General features: G+C 34.6%; 2 pseudogenes; both read left to right on the plus strand.

Moving 5' to 3' along the window:
- Positions 1 to 330: 330 nt before the first annotated feature.
- On the plus strand, positions 331 to 6,256 carry LOC131662306 (ABC transporter C family member 3-like; annotated as a pseudogene).
- A 1,165-nt stretch (positions 6,257 to 7,421) lies between these two features.
- LOC131656526 (disease resistance protein RPM1-like) lies at positions 7,422 to 12,477 on the plus strand (annotated as a pseudogene).
- Positions 12,478 to 19,658: the final 7,181 nt, after the last annotated feature.

A 19,658-nucleotide genomic window follows, 5' to 3' on the forward strand; every position in this document is an offset into this window, starting at 1 on the left:
TGCAAACTGTCTTAGTCGGATTCATTTTTTATTTTCTGATTTCTAACAATTTTAAATCATGATTTTTTTTTTCTTCATCGCTCAAAAATTTTAAAGCATATTTTAATAAATAAATTTAAAAATATATATTTTTATAATAAAGAAGGAAAGGAATACATTTCTAGAACTACTAATAGAGGGACTGAGGGAGATTTAAAAACCATACAAAAATTCTACGCTAAGAGAAAAATTGAAAACTATAGTGTAAGATGTGACACACATGAAGTATTTTAGAAAAGTATTGCATTGAAATCAACATCATTAATATCTTTCCCAATTTCTAACACTGGTTCTTTTTTTTCATTATCATTAGTCCCTCTCTTAATTGTGATCATAGAAATCAACATCATTAACTATGTGACACAGAACTCTCGGTTTAAAGTAAAGTCAACAAGTCAACTATTACTCTCTAACATAGTTTTCTCCATTTTCACATGTTGGAATCGGTGAAACAAATGGATTCTATAATCATGGCTTAGCGTTGTTTATATCTCTCAGGAGAATTGCTTGATCACAGGTGAATCGTTTTTTATATTTTACTACTAAATTACTCAAATGTTTGAGAGGCCACTGCATAGCAACTGCCAACTGTGTTTCTCATGTAGCTTTAAATTTATGCACTCCCTCGGTTTTGAAACGAGTGATGTTTAAGGTTTTTATACAGAGATGGAATGTAATAATAACGTCATAAAATATTATATTTTTACTAAATTAACCTTATAAATGTATTGGAAATAATATATAGATTAATAATTAAATAATACAATTAGAAAAATAACAATCAATTTTACATTGAAAAGTGAGAATGATATTATTTTGAAACAAATTTTTTTCTCTAAAATAGCACCCTTTTAAAATGCTTCCTTGAGTTATGCTTTTGTTCATTCTTGTCCTTTGTAATCGATGGTTGGTTTTACTGAAAAAAAGTTTGACTTATAACTTCAAAAAATGAATCATAGTCACATAATTCGCTAGTTCCCGCAAAGCAAAAGTTTCTATGTAGGACTTGCAAGTTGCATCTATTATATGCCTCCGCCTATCTAATTTATGCTAGCCACATTTTTATATGGTATCTAATTCTTTGAGAATTGCGAGGGTACCGAAATTTGTACCATCTAGCGAAACGAATTATGAACCGAATTGTGTGACTATGGAATAAAGTTTAAATCCAGAATTATTTTAATTATGATTTTCTAGTGATCATTAGTATTATTTTAATTAATAATGTTAAGAGTCCCACATCGGACAATATATGGCCTGAATATGTCCTTATAAGTGGGGGGCAATCCTCACCCTACAAGCCGGTTTTGTAGGGTTGAGTTAGGCCCAACCACATTTCTTAACAAATAATAATATTTGCTTGTAATATATTGTTTCTTATAAAGGTTCCCCTGTTATAGGTTTCTTTCTTTGTTGTGTTGGAAGTTCTGTTAACAATATGACTAATCATGCTCTTCAAGAGTCCCTTTTGAAGGGTGTAAGCAACAACAATTCTGATTCTAAAAAGGCAGAAGAAAATGAAACTCTAACCAGTTATTCAAGGGCTGGATTTTTCAGCATTCTTACTTTCTCATGGATGACTCCACTAATAACATTAGGGAGTAAAAAGACTTTAAACCATCGAGACCTTCCGCTGCTTTCTGCCGATGACACTGCCTATGGATCTTTTTCAACTTTTAGAAAAAAGCTTGAGTTGGAGTGTGGTAATGCTAGGACTGTGACAACTATTAAGCTCGTCAAGGTGCTGTTCTTATCGACATGGAAAGGGATTCTTATATCTGGCTTATTTGCATTCTTGTACGTGTGTGCTACTTATGTAGGACCCTACCTTATTGAAAACCTTGTTCAATATTTCAATGATGAAAACAAGGTTACAAATGAAGGCTATGTTTTGGCTACGGTGTTTGTTGCGGCAAAGGTTGTTGAGTGTCTTTCGGTAAGGCACTGGATGTTTATGCATCAACAGGTTGGTGTTAGGATGCAAGCAATGATGGTGTCAATGATCTATGCTAAAGGTTTGACACTGTCGTGTCAATCAAAAGATGGACATAGCAGTGGCGAAATCATCAACTTAATGACTGTTGATGCTCAAAGGATAGGTGAATTTTGTTGGTATATGCATGATCCATGGATCGCTGTTCTACAAATTTCTTTGGCTTTGTTTCTTCTTCATAGAAGTGTCGGGGTAGCTTCAGTAGTTGCTTTTGCTGCAACTGTAGTTGTGATGTTGCTAAACCTTCCTGTGGCATCACTGCAAGAGAAGTATCAAGGAAAGTTAATGGAATTCAAAGATAAGAGAATGAAGGCGACGTCTGAGATTCTAATGAACATGAGGATTCTCAAACTGCAAGCATGGGAGATGAAGTTCTTATCGAAGATTATTCAGCTCAGGAAGTTAGAGGAGACATGGCTAAAAAAATTTCTTATTAGTAGTGCAATTATTAAATTTCTCTTCTTTAACGCACCCACGTTTGTTGCTGTGGTCACTTTCGGTACTTGTGTTCTTCTAGGAATTCCACTTGAATCAGGAAAGATCTTATCTGCGCTTGCAACATTCGAAATTCTTCAAATGCCTATCTATAATATTCCTGACACAATTTCAATGATGGCACAAACCAAAGTTTCCCTCGATAGGATTGTCACTTTTCTTCGTCTAGATGATTTGCAGACTGATGTAGTGGAGAAGCTTCCGCGAGGTAGTTCTGATATAGCAATTGAAATAGCAGATGGAAATTTCTCTTGGGATTTTTCTTCTATCAATACAACTTTGAAAAACATAAACCTTAGAGTTTGTCATGGCATGAGGGTTGCTGTTTGTGGTACTGTTGGATCAGGCAAGTCGAGTTTACTTTCTTGTATAATAGGTGAAATACCAAAGATATCTGGTAACTTGAAGGTGTGTGGAACAAAGGCTTATGTTGCTCAATCGCCATGGATACAGAGTGGAAAGATAGAAGAAAACATACTGTTTGGGAGAGAGATGGATAGGGAAAAGTATGAGAAGGTGCTAGAAGCATGTTCATTGAAGAAAGACTTAGAGGTTCTACCATTCGGTGATCAGACCATTATTGGAGAGAAGGGAATTAACTTGAGTGGTGGACAGAAGCAAAGAGTACAAATAGCGCGGGCACTATACCAAGATGCCGATATATATCTTCTCGATGATCCCTTTAGTGCTGTTGATGCTCATACAGGATCCCATATCTTTAAGGTACTATTTTCTCAACTTTACTGTTTTTTAAGCATTTTGATGGAAAGGTTTGTATGTAACTGTACATTTACTACTAATGTAATGTTTCAGGAGTGTTTGCTTGGCCTTTTGGAAACAAAAACTGTGATATACATAACACATCAAGTAGAGTTCTTACCTGATGCAGATTTGATACTGGTGAGTGATTTATATATTTCATCATGCTCCTTAATTCAAAGTTTCAAACATTATAGCTTACCGTTTTCTGAGTATTTTTCTCTTTCTTACTATTCATTTAGGTTATGAAAGAAGGAAGGATAACTCAATCGGGAAAGTACAATGATATTCTTACGTCAGCAACCGATTTTATGGACCTTGTAGGCGCACATAGAGCAGCGTTGTCTTCAGTTAAGTCCTTACAGAGAAGGACTACATCTAAAACATCAAGTATAACCGGAGAAGACACGGGTTCATTAAATGATTTTGAACTTGAGCAAGAAATCGAAAAAGTAGATGATCCAAACGACAAGTTAGATGAAACGATAGTGCCGAAAGGCCAACTTGTTCAAGACGAAGAAAGTGAAAAGGGTAGTGTTGGGTTTAAATTGTTTTGGAAATACATAACAACAGCTTATGGAGGGGCTCTTGTACCTTTCCTATTTCTTTCACAGATACTCAATGTGGGTTTACAAATCGCAAGCAATTATTGGATGGCTTTGGCAACTCCTGTTTCAGAAACTGAAGAACCTGATATTGGAAATCTTACTTTGATGGTTGTCTATGTTTCTTTGGCTATTGGAAGTTCCTTTGCCACCCTTGGCCGAGCAGTTCTTGCTGTGATAGCTGGATACAAGACCGCCACCATTCTCTTCAATCAAATGCATTTGAGCTTCATTCGTGCACCGATGTCATTTTTTGATTCAACCCCAAGTGGAAGAATTCTTAATAGAGTATGCCATAACATGTCAATAATTTTATATTTTGGAAACAGATTAAATTTTAACTTGACCTTTTTTTAGGCTTCGTCTGACCAAAATGCAGTAGATACGAACATTTCAAATCTACTGTGGGGTTTCACCTACAATATCGTTCAGCTATTGGGAACTATCGCTGTGATGTCTCAAGCAGCATGGCAGGTGATCATAGTATTGATTCCTGTCATGGCAGCTTGCATTTCGTTACAGGTACTCGCTCCGTCTCATGTTAAGCAAATCTTCGAGTGCACTAACTTTTATGATAAAATTGGTTTCACTTAAATACTATTGTAAACAACTATGTTATACTAGTGGAAAAAAGTAATTAATGTTTCTATATATGCAGCGATACTACTCAGCATCAGCACGGGAACTGGCACGATTAACTGGTATATGCCAAGCGCCAGTTATACAACATTTTTCAGAAACGATATCCGGATCAACAACCATAAGAAGTTTTGAGCAAGAATCAAGATTTAATGAAATGAATATGCAATTGATCGACAAATATTCCCAACCTACGTTATAGAGTGCTAGTGCAAGGGAATGGTTGAACTTAAGATTAGATCTTTTATCCTTTACCTTAGTTGCCTTCTGCTTGATTTTCTTGGTATCTTTTCCAAGTTCAATAGCTGATCCTAGTGAGTATTTCAATTTCTATTTACATACATTTACTAGAGACGTGAGCTTATCGTGAATCGTGATATAGGCATAAAACTTCAATCCTTTCCAGGTATTGCGGGATTGGCTGTGACATATGGGATTAATCTAAATGCTATACAAGCTGATTTAATTAGGTTTTTTTGCAATTTGGAGAACAAAATTATATCGGTAGAAAGAATACTTCAGTACACCTCCATCCCAAGTGAAGCACCTCTTGTAATAAAAGACAATCAACCAGATCGTTCTTGGCCATCATTTGGAGAGGTTCATATCCAGGATCTCCAGGTACTACACCATTCAATAACAATTTAAATGATAGATTGAAAGTTACCATCATATAGACCATATTTGTAAAATTATAGAAATCACTTATAAAGAAGCACTTATATGATAAACACTTACTGTATAAGCACTTAATTTAGTTGTTTATGGAAAGAAGTCTCAAGTGTCTCAAGGTACTTTAGTTTGAAGCTATCTTTAAATAAGGCATTGTACAGGTTCAATATGCTCCTCACTTGCCTCTTGTTTTACGTGGACTAAAATGCACTTTCACCGCTGGAGCGAAAACTGGCATTGTTGGAAGAACCGGAAGTGGAAAATCAACACTTGTGCAAGCACTTTTCAGACTTGTTGAGCCTGTTGCAGGACAAATATTGATAGATAACATCAACATCTCATTGATTGGAATCCATGATTTACGGTCGAGACTCAGCATAATTCCTCAGGATCCAACAATGTTTGAAGGGACTGTAAGAAGCAACCTCGACCCACTGGAAGAGTACACAGATGAACAAATTTGGGGGGTAAATTTGTTTTGCTAGAATTTACTATAAGAAAAACCGATCCCTTTACTGCAAGCTATACAAATTAATATATCTTATGAAATGTTTTAGGCTTTAGATATGTGCCAACTAGGAGATGAAGTGAGGAAGAAAGAAGGAAAGCTCGACTCAACAGGTCCGACTTCTTAAACGTTACTTAATATGGGACAAAGGAAGTTTATAGTAACTATTAGAAGTAAATTTTATGCAATGTATTACTTAGCACCATCCATGATGTGATCTGCAGTTACTGAGAATGGAGAAAACTGGAGCATGGGTCAAAGACAGTTGGTTTGCCTCGGCCGTGTTTTACTAAAGAAAAGCAAGATATTAGTGCTTGACGAAGCAACTGCATCAGTTGATACAGCAACAGATAATATTATTCAGCAGACAGTTAAGCAATATTTCTCTGATTGCACAGTCATTACCATTGCTCATAGAATAACTTCAATCCTCGATAGCGACATGGTTTTGTTTCTCAGTGAAGGTAAGAACATGTTGTTGTTCCTTCCATGTTTGTTACAATTTTTTTTACTCATAATTGTGAGCATGATTTTTCTTCATACTGATCCTACAGGACTTATTGAGGAATATGATTCACCAAAGAAGTTGCTTAAGGACAAATCTTCATCTCTTGCACAACTAGTTGCTGAATACACAAGGAGATCAAACACTGGTTTTGGAAGTTGAGAGCTGAAACTGAACAGAAATTAAACTAGACTAGAAGTTAAAAACTATATTATAATGTATGTTTGTAGGTGAAACTATACCCAATAAACTATATACATATAATGCAAAAAGTGCTATAACCAATAAAATACAAAGGAATTATGTTCACTACAGTTTTGTGTCCATCGATTTGTGACGGGAGAAAAAGGACAATTGAATTTCAACTTCACATGAATCCAATGATTGTTGTCAACAAAAACCAATGACAATAATTTTGTATCTTGAAGCAATGCATGGAACTGTCATTAATGTCACTAATAGGAAGAATATGATCTTAAGCTTCATGGACAACGAGAGCTAGATGACATTGTATCTAGAAGCATAGGATAACGCATATCACGAATATTCATTAACTCACTTCATATGGAAATGCTAGTAATCTTCAATTGACCATTTTATTTTACATCATATTAATACTATTAATGAATATATTCTATGATAGTACATGTGTAATTTATTTTTGAACAAGAGAAATTATTTTTTATCATATAATAATACAATTAATTTTGTCTAAAAAATACTATTAATGAATAAATTATATGATGATAATTGTTGTGTTGAAACTTGATCCTTCTGATCTCCTTTTTTTAATATATCTGATTATACCTCTTTAAAATTTGTTTATATCCGTTTGTATAAAAAATAGATGTAATGAAATTCTATTCCGTCGATCTCAAATCCGTGACACTGTCCGTTTCGTAAGCTCTAGCAATAAAGTGCCCAAACTCTTATCATGTTCATACATTTCATATATTTAATCATTTGTTTGTTTTTTATAATTCATGATCTTATAATGACAATCAACTTTATTCTCTCCGTGACAGAGTCAAAGCTTTTACAAAACTTATTCTTTTTCTGAAAAGCGAGGAATAGAATATATAAAAACTCATTTTTTCATTTGCAGGAAGCAACACTTTATCTTCGATCATACGCTTAACATATTCCCATACTGCTAACCAAGTCACAACCTTTTCTTTTTAATATATTCTGGATGTGAAAGAAAAACTAAACATTGCAATCATCATTCATACCACAAAACAGAAATAATCACAACTTAACTCAAATGGCGGAAATGGCTGTGTCTTTTGCTCTTGATCAACTGCTTCCACTGTTGAGGGAGGAAACCAAGTTGTTAAAAGGCATTCACAATGAATTTGCAGACATTAAAGTTGAACTGGAATACATTCAAGCATTCCTTAAAGATGCTGATAAAAGAGCTGCAACTGCTGAAGGAGACAATGCAAGTTACGGAAGCAGCTTTTCGCATTGAAGATATCATTGATGATTACTTGATCCAAGTGGGACAACAATCTCGTGATCCTGGATGTGTAGCTATACTCCATACGATTGCTCGCTTATTCAAAACAATGGTCCCTCGCCATCGACTAGCATCTGAGATTCAAGACATTAAGTCATATGTGCGAGGGATCAAGGAAAGAAGTGAAAGGTATGGTTTCAAAATCCATCATTCAATTGAACAAGGCTTGAGCAACTCCAGAGGAAGCCAAAATGCCAAATGGCACGACCCCCGAATCGCTTCTTTATACATTGATGAAGCCGAAGTTGTAGGCTTTCAAGGACCCAAAAATAAATTGATTGGTTTGTTGAAAAAGCGAAGAGTAGAGCGCACTGTCATCTCTGTGGTGGCAATGGGAGGGCAGGGAAAAACAACTCTTGCCAAAAAGGTTTTTGATAGTAAAGAGGTCGTGGAACATTTTTACTGTCGTGTATGGATCACAGTGTCACAATCATACAAGGCAGAAGGGTTGTTGAGAGACATGTTGAAGGAGCTTTACAAACAAATGAGATACGATCCTCGTCAAGATGTCTCTCAAATGGATCAAAGATCGCTGATTTCTGAGTTAAGAAAATACTTGCAGAAAAAGAGGTATGTTTTTATTTTTGATGATGTATGGAACATACACTTTTGGGACGAGATTGAATACGCTTTGATTGATAATAAAAATGGAAGTAAGATATTAATTACAACAAGAAATATGGAGGTTGCTATGTATTGTAAAAAATCATCTTTTGTTGAAGTGCATGAACTGCAACCTTTAACCAATGAACAATCTTTGGAGTTGTTCAATAAAAAGGCATTTCGATTTGATTTTGATGGATGCTGTCCAAAAGATCTCGTTGATATATCTTTCGAAATTACAAGAAAATGCAAGGGTTTACCGCTTGCAATTGTGGCAATTGGTGGACTTTTATCTACCAAGACAAAAAGTGCAGTTGAATGGAAGAAATTTAGTGAAAATATGACTTTAGAGCTAAATAAGGATTTCCAATTGATCGGGATAAAACAAATTTTAGGTTTTAGTTACAATGACTTGCCGTTTTATCTTAGGTCATGTTTGCTGTATTTTGGAATGTATCCTGAAGATTATAAAGTTAACACAAAGAGATTGATTCGGCAATGGATAGCTGAAGGGTTTGTGAAAGAAGAAAGAGGAAATACTTTGGAAGAAGTTGCAGAAAGATATTTATCAGAGTTGGTTCATAGAAGTTTGGTGCAAGCATCTTCCCTTAGAATTGATGGAAAAATTAAAACGTGTTGTGTTCATGATCTAATACGTTTGATGATCCTTGAAAAGTGTGGCGATTTAAGTTTCTCTGTGCAAATTAGTGAAGATAGCCATTCATCATTAAGTGGAACTATTCGGCGCCTATCAATAACAACCAATTATGATTATTTTTTGGCATCTATTGAAAGCTCACGTATTCGGTCCCTTTTTTTAACGAAAGAAATAAGTGAATCGAATAATATATGGTTTAATAGCATGCACTTGAAAAAATATATGCGGTTGAAGATGCTTGATAGTGAAGGTGTTTTCATGGATTGGGGTACTAAATATTTGGAAAGTATGATACACATGAAGTATTTAAGCATCAAGGATTCTGTTATACTTAGAGAATACAGACTTCCCAAAAGGGTTTGCATGCCCAGAAACTTGGAGACTTTGGATCTAAGGGCAAATGCAGACTTCACTAAGACACTAAAGGATATTGGTAAGCTTAGAAAGCTACGACATCTTATGGGCTACAAACTTTGTTTGTTGGAATTGACGGGTGGAGGTATAGGAGGCATTGAGTCTCTACAAACACTGAGTGAAGTGAGACTAGGAAAAAAAGATGGAAATGAACTAATTAGAGAGCTGGGAAAGCTGAGGCAGTTAAGGAAGTTGAGTTTGGTTGGTGTTAGGAAAGAACACGGAAGAGCTTTATCCTCCCTATTGAATGAGTTGCAACACTTGGAGACACTACGCATTGGATCAAAATCAAAATCTGGTTTTGATTTGGAAGCTGTCGATTTGCATTTGGTTTCATCCCTACCTATGCTTCGAAACCTCAAACTGCGCGGAAGGTTAAACAAGTTGCCAAAGTGGATTCATCATATTCAAAATCTTACCGAGTTAAAGTTGGCATGCTCCAGGTTAACTAATGATTCAATAAAATGTCTAGAAAATATGCAAAACTTGTTATTCCTCTCAATCAATGAAAATGCTTATAAAAATGATGTCTTACATTTTCATGATGGAGGGTTTCAAAATCTAAAAGAACTGCACATTAGAGACATGTCTAACTTGAACTCAATTGTTTTTCACCACGGAGCATTGCCTTCTCTAAAAATGATTGAGTTAACCCGTCTCCGTAATCTCAAGACGCTTCCTGGTGCCGAGAACTACTTAACAGCTGTTAAAGGTTTGAGTAATACATTTTTTCAATTGCATGGCAAAGAATATTCAGTCAATTTAATGTGAATGGAATAGGCGCTCTGGAATCACATTAGATAAATTATGTGATTTAATATCACATGTTTAATCCCATTAGAAAATGCATCACACAATTTCTTCCATGTCTGTTCAGGTACTTTTATTAAAACTCAAATATTTAGAATTCCAAAACTCAACTTTGATGTAATAAATTTTTTTAACTTTAAGTGTTTCTCAACTGTGTATCTTAAACTCCTTCTAGTTAAAATTCTGGCGCAACAACCGTAATGCACATCGCAGTAACCATAACGACTGTAATCACAACATCCACAATTACAAGGCAGCTGTTTAAAATCATATTCAGCATCATTTTCGAGTTGGAGAAAAGGTACTTTTCTTTCCTAAGACAATTTTTCTATTTTGCCTAGCTTTACTTTTTTTTCTTTCTATCGCATGCTTTGTTTTTTTTATTATTATTATGTAATAAAATTATGTAATAAATATACAGCAATAATTGTAAGGTTTTTAGTGTGTTAGCACGGACACCTCTAGGAGTAGGTGTGTCGCGGTGTCCGACATGCGTTGGTGTCCGACACTTGTATGACATCCGTACGACATGTGTCGGAAAAGTTAGACAAATGTCCTCTAAAACAATGTTTTTTTCTTTGCTTCAACGCTCTTTTAATCAGTTTCCGACACTTGTATGACACTCATACCACATATGTCCGACAACTCAGACAAATGTTTCAAACAAAAATTTGTTTTTTTTCTTTGCTTCAACACACATTTATATATTTTTTGGACAAATCTCACACACATCTAAAAGGGTTAAACATGTATTGAAAATGTTATCAATAAAAAATTAAAGACATTAACTTTGATCGATATACGGATAAATGAAACTCAAATATTAGCTTATATGTAGCGGTGTCGGTGTCCTATATTTTCAACATTATCGGTGTCGGAGTGTCCGTGTCGTATCGTGTCCCGGTGTCTGTGTCGGAGAGCAATGTCGCTAAAATCCTTTTGTTCTAAGAAATCTAATCTCTAAAGTGATCAATTGTAATAATTTGTTGTCAATCTGTAGGTGGTTGGTTGGTTGGCTTCTAATGTGATGGACAAAACTTTAATTTCTCCAAGTGAACTTTTACATCAGTGGCATTTTCATGTTTATACTTTCTACTTTCTTTGTCACTTTATTTTTTTCTGAAGAAAAATTAATAGTCTGTGCTTCAAGATACTTTATTGTTTTATGTGTTACTTGAACTGTTTGTGATGTATTATGTGTTACTTCAAGAAAATATTCATTATATTTTATACTTGATAACTACATGATTAATATATCTGTTCTGTCGTTATAGAATCATTGGAAATTTTAGTATATTGTCCTAGGCAGATCGTTAGGTGGTCTCTTCAAAGTGTTTCTGTCCTTATAAATTCTTCTTTTGGGTTTTCATATCTAAATTCAATCCGCGGGACAACATAAATATATGCTAGGGAGTAAAATTGATGCAAGGTAAAAGACTTAAAAACTATTTTGCAAGAGCATTGAGATCAATGTTGGTGCACAAGAATCAATGATGATAACAAAGAGAATAACAAAAGGAATAACGGCACAAAAGGAATGAGAGAATAATTATTGTATATTAATGATAGCTACTACAAGGCTATTTATACAAAAGAAAATTTGTCACATAAGCCCTAACAGATTAAACTTAGTGAACAAGTCTAAGGTACAAACAGTACAATACTAAGAAATACTAAAGTACCCTTACTAACTAAATAGCTAAGCTAACAGGACTCATAAGTTCTGTTCACGTTCCACATCAGAACTTCTGATGCTCAACTTCAACAACTTTTGGTCAATACTATCTTCTGAGTAATCACCAGAAGATTAACCCACATCAGAACTTCTGATGCCCAGAACTTCTGATGTTCAACATCTGAATATTGAATTACTCTTCAATACCATCCCTTAATTCATATTCTTCAAAACTAACAACACCAATTCCATTCCTTAAGAGAAGAAATTGATCTGTCTTAATTGCCTTCGTCAGAACATCTGCCAGCTGCTTCTGGGTGCTACAGTGCACAACTTCTAATGTTCCAGTCTGGACTTGGCTTCTCAAGAAAAGATACTTAGTCTCAATATGCTTGCTTCTTCCGTGTATCACAGGACTTTTGGCAAGATTGATTGCAGACTTGTTATCAATCTTCAGCTTCAGAGGCTTCTTTACTTTAATCTTCAGGTCTTCTAATAAGTTTAGAAGCCACACAGCTTGACATACAGCTACAGCACCTGCAATATACTCAGCTTCACATGTTGATAGAGAAACAACAACTTGCTTCTTGAAGCTCCAAGAAATAGGAATTCCCAGAAACATAAACAAATATCCATAGATGCTCCTTCTATCAACTCTGTCTCCACACCAATTAGAGTCAGAGTAACTCAATAACTCTAATTCTTCCTTTCTCCCAGAAGGAAACAATATGCCAAACTTCAGAGTTCCCTTGATATATCTCAAGATTCTGACAGCAACTTGATAATGGGACCACTTAGGTTTACTCATGAACCTACTAATCAATCCAACTGCATAGTATATATCCGGCCTGTTATTACACAAATACCTCAGAGAACCCACCAGTTGTTTGAAGATCGTAGCATCTTCACCTTCAGAATTTGAGTCCAATTTCTGATTCGTTTCTGAAGGTGTAACAACAGTTTTTCAATTCTCCAGCTTGAACTTCTTCAGAAGTTCTAACTCATACTTCAGCTAATGCAGAATGATACCATCTCCTGAGTACAGAATCTCCATCCCTAGAAAATATGACATTTTTCCAAGGTCTGTAATCTCCAACTGATTCATCAGGACCTTCTTGAACTTCATCAGATCTTCTGGACAACTCCCTGTAAGCAATATGTCATCAACATAAAGACACAACAGAATCATATTGCTTCCAGAATGTTACACATAAACTCCATATTCCATCTCACACTTCTAAAACCATTGCTTCTTGACAAATGAATCAATTTTCAAATTTCAAGCTCTGGGTGCTTACTTTAATTCATACAGAGCTTTGTGTAATTTTTACACCATCCCTTCCTGATTCTTTTTTACAAATCCAGGGGGTTGTGACACGTATACCTCCTCTTGTAATGGACCGTTCAGAAATGCAGACTTTACATCCAGATGCATTAAGGACCAATTCCTATTTGCAGCTAACGCAATCACCAGTCTGATTGTTTCATGTCTAGTTACAGGTGCAAATACCTCAAAGTAATCTAGTCCAGGTTTCTGAAGAAAAACTCTGGCCACTAGCCTTGCTTTGTGCTTACCAACTGATCCATCTGACTTCAGCTTTACCTTAAAAACCCATATGACGCTGATGGCTTTCTTCTTCTTTGGAAATTCTGTCAGCTTCCAAGTCTTGTTTCTTTCTATAGCCTCAAGTTCTTCTTTCATGGCATTCATCCAGACTTTCTTCTTGAGCGTTTCTTCAATACCCACTAGTTCAGAGTCTACTAACATGGAACATTGAATGACATCTCCCTCTAAGTCAACTCCTGTGTCTTGCAACATGTCAAAATCTACAAACCTTCTAGGTATAGTTCTGAATCTTTGTGGCCTTTGAGCTACTTCAGAGTTACCTACTCCAGAGTCACCACCTCCAGAGTCACCACCTCCAAAGTTATCACCTCCAGATTCATCCCTTCCAGAATCATGACTATCACCAGACTCTGGATCATCATCAGAATCTGGATCAGAATCAAATTCACCATCTGACTCATTTTCAGAAAATTCTTCATCTTCTGACTCTAACTCCTCTTCAAAAGTTATCTCTACATCAGAAGTTGGTTGAGACTCTCTCCAATCCCAAACTTTTGATTCTTTCACAATGACGTCTCTGCTGACTTCAACTCTGTTAGTTTTTTGACAATAGAGTTTATATGCACCTGTACTGTGGTACCCGACCAATAACACCACTCTGCTCCTATCCTCTAGCTTCTCCCTTCTAGCTTCTGGAATGTGTTTGTAACACACAGAACCAAAAACCTTCAGATGACTAACACTTTGCTTCTCTTTAGTCCACTTCTCTAAAGGAACAATTTCCTTCAGCCTCTTTGTTGGACACCTGTTGAGCACATATGCTGCAGTAGCAACAGCTTCTCCCCATAAGTTATGAGGAAGCTTCTTCTCTTTTAGCATACTTCTCGTCATATCAAGCAAATTACGATTTCTACGTTCAGTCAGACCATTGTGTTGAGGAGTATAAGGAGCAGTAACCTCTTGCTCAATTCCATTATCATCACAGAACTTCTGGAATTCTGTAGAGTTATACTCACCTCCACCATCCGTTTTAAGAATCTCTATCTTCTGACCACTCTGCTTCTCAGCCTTCACCTTGAACTTCTGGAATTCTGTGAACACCTCAGTCTTAAACTTGATAAGTGTTACCCACGTCATTCTTGTGAACTCATCCACAAAATACCTATTTCCTCCAAGTGAAGGTTCTAGAAATGGTCCACACACATCAGAGAGCACTACTCCCAGAGCATGCTTTGCTCTTGGAGCAACTTCTGATACAAATGGCAATCTGGGTTGTTTGCCTTTCATGCATATCTCACATGACTTTTCAGGCTTCACAATCTTTGGAATGCCATGTACAAGCTTTTTAGAACTTAGATGCCCCAGGCTTCTATAGTTCAAATGCCCCAACCTCTTATGCCACAACTTACTATCACCTTTTGAGCCTTCTGCATTCAGACACTCTGTTTCAGCTGTTTCTACATTCACCTTGAATGTTCTGTGGCTTCCCTATTCTGATTGCATAATTAACTTCTGATTGGAATCATACAACTTCAAGAGGTTGTTCTTCATAACAACTGAGAAACCTTTTTCAATGAGCTGACCCACACTCATCAGATTGCTTTTGATTCCAGGAACATACCAAACATCTTTGATCAAAACATTCTTCCCATTCTTCACTCTGACTTTGATATTTCCCATTCATTCTGCATAAAGGTACTTGTCATCAGCACATCTGATCTTTGTCCTCCTTTCAGAGTCAAAATCTATCAGCCATTGTTTGTTTCCAATCAAGTTATTTGAACACCCAGTGTCCATATACCACCACTCTGACAAACATCTTCCGTCAGACTCTGAAGCCATCAATAGCACAGGTTCATCATCTGAATCACCTCTGGATATATTTGCTTCTTCTGATTTCCTTCCTTTGTTTTCCAAACAGTCTCTAGCAAAATGGCCAAATTGTTTGCAACAGTAACATTAAACTTTCTTCTTCTCCTTTCCCTTATGATATTTCTTCTCATCAGAAGTTGAGGCTTCCTTCTGGAATCTATCACCACGTCTATTCTTGGACTCTGACCAAGAATGCTTCTGGTCCTTCTTGACAAAAGAAGCTTTCAGAGCTTGCTCAACTTCCCTTTCAGAAGTTCTTTCAGTCAGACGCAACTCTTGTGCTTCTAGACTGCTTTGCAACTCTTCTATTCTCATAGTTTCCAGATCTTTAGAATGTTGAATAGATACAACAATATAATCAAATTGAGAAGTAAGTGACCTCAATACCTTCTCTATGATTACTTATTCAGAAAGGGTTTCTCCACAAGCCTTCATCTCATTAGTGATCAAAATCACTCTAGAGATATACTCAGAAACTTTCTCATTGTTCTTCATGTTGATATTTTCATATTGCTTTCTCAGGGATTGAAGCTTCACCTTCTTCACTGATACGTCACCACCGTAACACCTGGCCAGTATATCCCACGCCTCCTTTGACGTCATAGAATCAACAATCTTCTCAAACACATTCACATCTGCACACTGATGGATGAAGAACAACGCCTTCTGATCTCTCTTCCTCGTTTCTCTCTGCGCTTCTCTTTGTTCTTCTATTGCATCTGCTGCAACCGGAGCATATCCTTCAGTGACAAGATCTAGAACATCTTGAGCACCAAATAATACATGCATTTGAATCATCCATCTATTCCAGTTTTTGCCATCAAGAACTGGAAGTTTGGTATTCAAGTTGCTTCCACTCATCTTCAAACTTGTGCAGAAAAACAGATTTCACTCACACTCACACAATGTTTCCCAACCCACAAACAATCAAGAAAAATGTGATTCAACACAACTTTGTTTCCTAGAAACAAATTCAATCACACAGTCACACAAACTCACGTTCACTCGTGTTTCCCAGTGTGTGGAACCGGAGCTCTAGATACCAATTGTTGGTGCACAAGAATCAATGATGATAACAAAGAGAATAACAAAAGGAATAACGACACAAAAGGAATGAGAGAATAATTTTTGTATATTAATGATAGCTACTACAAGGCTATTTATACGAAAGAAAATTTTCCACATAAGCCCTAACAGATTAAACTTAGTAAACAAGTCTAACGTACAAACAATACAATACTAAGAAATACTAAAGTACCCTTAATAACTAAATAGCTAAGCTAACAGGACCCAAAAGCTCTGTTCACGTTCCACATTAGAACTTCTGATGCTCAACTTCAACAACTTTTGGTCAATACTATCTTCTGAGTAATCATCAGAAGATCAACCCACATCAGAACTTCTGATGCCCATAACTTCTGATGTTCAACATCTGAATATTGAATTACTCTTCAATAATTAAAACATACATGTAAGACTATTAAACGGGATCCGGTTTCCAAATGAGTTGCTCAATAGTTATATGCTCGTTCCATGCTGGAATACTAATTAGTCTATTCTGGAAATTTTTGAACGAGGGAACATTAACTACATGTCGACTCATTTCAACTGCCAAACTACCATCACCTCTGCAAGCAATGCACTTCAAGCAATAAACAGCAGCTTCTTGAAGTAAACTAGGAGGAGAATCATTTTCAGTGTTGTTACCATGATCAAGAATTTCAAGGAGAAATGGTATGGTGCTGGATAATACATGTTGAAGGGATTGTTTGGAGTAATTGAGCAGCATAACAATAGCTTTAATTTTCATAGATTTGGTTCCTGAAGCTATGACATTCTCATACTTGATTAGTTCAACTACCCAAATGAGGATTCTCAGTTTTACTACTTTCACCTCCTTCCATTCTTTTCTTTAAATCTCTTTGACTAAATTCAATAATACAAGCATAAATAAGACCTTTTGGGAATTGAGGCCCTTCTGGGAAATGTAAGTGAATTTTAAGAAAAGCGAGAGAATGTGAAATGATACCTTTGAAAAATCAAAACTTTGGCAGAAAAGGAAAATAAAGTTTCGCAACGCCTCAACTCAAGGATTGGTGGCTTTGTTTCAGTTTTAGGGATCAAATGACATCCTAATCTATTATATCAAAACACTTCACACATCATTAAAATTTTGCCAAATTTTAACAATGTGTCAAATGTTTTTCAGAGTCTGCTCTAATATATATAAGGCTTAAAACATGTTTTAGCTAGGGATGGCAAAAATATCCATACCCGCGGATATCCGCGGATAAAATCCGTCACGGATACAGGGCGAATAGTTTAAAAGATATTCGCGGATAAAATAAATAGATATTTTAATACCCGTTTATTAATGGATATGAATATGGGTTTAATGTTATCCATACCCGCGGATATCCGTATCCGTTAATAAATTATAAAAATTATTTAAATATTATTAGTTTATTATACTCTATCTTTTCATCTTCTAAAAAACTAGAAAACTAGTCTCCTTTATATACTATACAAATTTTATTGGCCATTTCATATTTAAACTTTTTCTATACTCCATACCTCACTTCAACAATTCTACTATCCAACCAATCAGTACCGCTCTTTTCCCATCCAACTAGTGTCATCCTTTCTACTTCTTCGTCGTCCGCGCTCTTCCACCATAACTCACAATCACAATATCATTGTTTTTTTTGTTAAAAATAAAATGTATGAATATTATGCTTTGGTGAAAATGAAGAAAATTAATGTGATGTAATTTTGTTGTTAAAATAAGAGAGATTGTATGAATGTTATGTGATAATAACATCTCGTGTTTTAAAAACAAGTTGAAAATATTTTTTTTAAAACATAATTTTAGAAAAATAGTATTATCCATGGATATCTGTAAATATCCACGGATATCTTAAAACCCGCGGATTACCCGTTTAGCGGATATCTGACGAATATGGGGCGGATATGGATATTATATTAATCTAACGGGGCGGACACGAATATCATACTATCCGTCCCCATGGATATCCATTTACATCCCTGGTTTTAGCTGTTAAATTAATTTAATGTTCCGCTTTAGTTCCTTACCTAAAAACTTTATAAGGCAGTTCTTTAACTTTCAACTCTGTTGCACTATTTGATCTCTCTCGTCAATTTATGACAAAAAAAATTTTAAGCTACGGTGACGTATATGTACAACAAGGCTCGAGATTCAATTGTGACTCAACATTTGTACGAAGTAGAATTTTCACTTAAGTTTCTCAAAAGGTGAACAACATTAATCTAAGAAACTCAAGTGAAAACTCTACTTTATAGTACAAATGTTGAGTCAAATTTTGATCTTAATTGAACCTTGTTGTACATCCACGTCACCATGACTTAAGATTTTTTTTTTTTTAGAATTTGACGGAAGGAACCAAATAGAATAATAAAAGTGAAATTAAAGGAATAATTTGTAACGTTTTTTTAATTAAATAATTAAAGCGAAACATTAAATCAATTTAAGGAATATGGTTGTATATAATAGAAGCCTCACTGCACTAACATAAATCTACTTAATATAAATCTAAGGTTGTCATGATGACAACCCTAGACACATGTCATTCTAATAATTTCTCTCAAACTAATCTAGACACATGTCATTTTAATATCCACTATAACACCAACCCTATTTCTAACTTTTTAAATTTAAAATTAATACCTACTCTATTTCTATATTTCTTTTAAAATTGATCAACTAATAATAATAATAATATAATATTTAACTATTACTATTAAATAAAAAATAAATTTTCTTAGTGCTAAATAAGAAATAAAATAATTTAATAATATTACATACATAAGAAAAATTTGTAATTAAATAAATTGATTAAATTAAATCAAAACTATATATCATTTAACATGATTTTAACATATTATCATATTATTATTTATATAAATATTCTTATTAACATTATTATAATTTTTGTATATTTAAATAAAAATTTTTTAGTGCGGGATAAAAAAATAAAATAATTTAATAAGACTACATACATAAGAAAAATTTGTAATTAAATAAATTTATTAAATTAAATATATATATATATATATATATATATATATATATATATATATATATATATATATATATATATATATATATATATATATATATATATATACATACATACATAAGCATTATATTAATATGTGTATATTAAATGAATAGATTTATTAAATTAAATCATATATATACATAAGCATTTTATTTTAATTCTTTATTAATATAAATAAAAATATTTTCAAAAAAAAATTACGATAATTTTTATTTTTATTTTTTT

This window comes from Vicia villosa, linkage group LG3 (genome assembly GCF_029867415.1).
Source record: "Vicia villosa cultivar HV-30 ecotype Madison, WI linkage group LG3, Vvil1.0, whole genome shotgun sequence".
Classification (NCBI taxonomy): domain Eukaryota; kingdom Viridiplantae; phylum Streptophyta; class Magnoliopsida; order Fabales; family Fabaceae; genus Vicia; species Vicia villosa.